This window comes from Vicia villosa, unplaced genomic scaffold (assembly GCF_029867415.1).
Source record: "Vicia villosa cultivar HV-30 ecotype Madison, WI unplaced genomic scaffold, Vvil1.0 ctg.000655F_1_1, whole genome shotgun sequence".
NCBI lineage: Eukaryota > Viridiplantae > Streptophyta > Magnoliopsida > Fabales > Fabaceae > Vicia > Vicia villosa.
The window spans coordinates 293,968-297,041 of NW_026705293.1; the positions used below are offsets into that span (position 1 = coordinate 293,968).

Consider the following 3,074-nt stretch of genomic DNA (forward strand, 5'->3'; position numbering starts at 1 on the left):
GGGATACTCGTGCATTCGCATGGGTACTGAATATATTATATATATATATTATTTTTATTTTGGAATTATTGGCAAAAATATTTAAACTAATAGTAAAGTTGTTCTACTATTATTCAATATTTTTATGAATAGTTAAAAAACAATAAATTTTTCTCGTGTTTGAATTTATACATTTTTAAAATATTTTTATTATTTTTAACTTTTCAAAAAAATTATAATAATTCTTGGATTCGCAAATCTAATTTAAACACCCGTACATTCGTATGAATACTGACCCATTACACTCATATGTTTGGTAATAGAGTCCAGCTCTAGAGTACCATATTTCTATGTATTAATATTATGCAAATAATTATCAGGTATATATTCTTATCAAATATATATATATATATATATATATATATATATATATATATATATATAAAATATCAATATTTTTCATTCCCTTACATTAAAAAAATACATTAAAACACTTTATGTACAATTTCAATAAGGTTTCTCTTCGGTTATCTTAGCATTTTGGAAGAACTACTAACTTGAAAGGGAAAATTTCTAGGAAGAAACACACTTGAGATTCAAGGGATTTAAAAATAAGTTAAGTTAATAACTTAATCGGGATACATTATCAATGTAATCGGGATTTAAGTTAACATTGAATCAATTATAACAAATTAATTTTATTAATTATTATTAATTTATGTGATTAAATTATGATACTGCTTTTATAAAATGATTAAACTAATTTATAAAATTTCTCATATGTGACTATATGTAAAAGTAATTTTTTATATTAAAAGAAGCAACATAGCCTTTAATATACATTTTATCAGCATAGCCTTTAATATACATTTTATCAGCAAGGCTATATAGGAAAAAACACACAAATTCACGTACTTCATTCCATTTCTTCCCACATGAAGAGAGAAACAGTTTTGATGTGGGACCCAGTTAATTTTAATCTCTCTTCTCTATTTCTATGTTCTCCAAACACAACTCATTTGACACTTCTCTCTTCTCTTTTTCTCTCCAAACAAACAGACCTTTAATTTTTTGGTTGGTACAAAATCTAATTTACTTTAACTTCTTCTTTTTTTATTTGGCTTTTTTGACATGTCACATCTAGTCTTTTCTTCTCTTTTCTCTCATGTCTCATCTCTTCTCTTTCTCCTCTCACTTATCACATCAAGTCTTTTCTTCTCTTTTCTGTCATGTCTCATTTCTTCTCTTTTTTCTCTCACTTATGATTTCTAATTTTTCAAATTCATCTTCTCTTACTTTTCACTTCCCTCTTCTCTCACTTTAATATTTCATTTCCCACTTCTTTTTCAATTATTTCACATATTTGTTCCATGGGTCATGATTTTTTAGTAAACATTTGCCGCATACATGGGGCAAGATAAGGTAATATACTGACACAATATTTTAAATGTTACTCTAATCATATTTTGCAGATATGCAAAATAATCATCTTACTTTATAATATTCTTTACTGCAAATATTATTATTTTATAAATAACACTTTTAATTATTTGTCAAAAAAAAGAAATTAATGTAATTAAATTCTAAATAATGAATTTTATTAAAAAATTAATTAATATCATAAAGAATAATAAAATTTATTAATATTATAATAACAACTTTATGATATAAATGGAAGAAAATGATAGTAACGTAAATTTAAATTTTTAATATTATTGACCTGATATAAATTATATATAAATTGTATATTTACTGAATTTATAATGTATTTTAGTCAATCATACATTTTTCTCATATACTTTTTCATATAGGAATTTAAATTGATAAACCACATACTACATGAAGAAGTAACAATCAATTTAATAAACATATTTTTTTCAGGCATGCAGAACATCAATGTTATTTTAATTGAATTAAAAGTAAAACAAATTTTACTTCAATGTTATTTTTATATAAACAACAAATATTCATCATTAAATATATTTTATATGACATAAACAGATTTATATATTCATAATCAAAATAAACTCAGTATTAAAACAATAAAATCATGACAAATTAATAATATTTAAGTGTATTTAATTTCAACAAATATTTTTTTCTCATCAATATGCTTTATGAATACTTTTCTCCATCAATATTCTTCCCGAGTTCGGCCTGCAATTCATATTTGTTAAATGTAGTTAGTGAACATGATGACATGATTAAAAAAAAGAAAAGAATAATTAAAAATCAAAACAAAAAAATATGACCAAACAATGTAGAAGAAAATTAAAAAAAATGTGAGAAATCTTCTTACCATTGGTTCTTCTTGGATGTAAAAAATTAATATTTTCTGCACACAAAAAATTGATAAGAAAAAGTAAAAGATGGATGAGAGTTAAAATGAAGTTAGAAAGAAAATAAGAGAAAAGGAGTCAACAATAAAACATGAAATAAAAAATTTATCAATTTTTTTGAAATGGGTAGAAAAAATATATATGTACTCAGATACTTTGGACCAGTTATTAGTTTCAGATCCAAAGTGTCTTCAATAATTTTTTTCAGATTCAAAGAAGAAAATAGTATATCAACAATATTTTTTAGATCGGAAGATGTGAACAATTAATATGAATTTTTGAGTAATAAATACAAATCAATACAAAAATATTGTAAAATAAATAAAAAATACATACCAACGTTGTTGATAAACCACATATGTACCACTCTCAGACTGTCTACGACCGTAAAATAATTGAAAATCTCGGAGGAAGATGAAGTTGGAGGTAGGAAAATGAGAGGTGAGGCAAAAGAGAAGAAAGTTGGTTTAGCTTAGAAGAAGGAAGTTTAAGAGAGAAGGAAATCTAGGAAAAGAACAAATGGTTTGTATGGAAGCAAGGAAAACCAAAAATGCAAGTAAAGTAGGTAGGTCTGCTAGGTAGTCACTTGATGGGAAAGGATGAGAAAAAAATTTATGTTTTCGATAAAAAAAGGAAAAGAAAAAGTAGTTTTGCAAAAAAATAGCATAGAAAAGGTAGGAAAAGAAGCATAGAAGTAGGAATGAAAAAGTTCAAATTTGGAAGCCCATTGAAGAGGCTAGCCACGTGGCAAGTTAG

At 24.7% G+C, this 3,074-nt stretch overlaps 1 long non-coding RNA gene across 1 annotated transcript; it reads right to left on the reverse strand.

Moving 5' to 3' along the window:
* Window positions 1-2,015: 2,015 nt before the first annotated feature.
* Window positions 2,016-2,791, reverse strand: LOC131630165 (uncharacterized). The gene is made up of 3 exons (XR_009292260.1): window positions 2,655-2,791; window positions 2,279-2,314; window positions 2,016-2,136 (listed from the first exon to the last, which is right to left on the reverse strand). It is a non-coding gene; the product is annotated as an uncharacterized LOC131630165 (long non-coding RNA).
* Window positions 2,792-3,074: the final 283 nt, after the last annotated feature.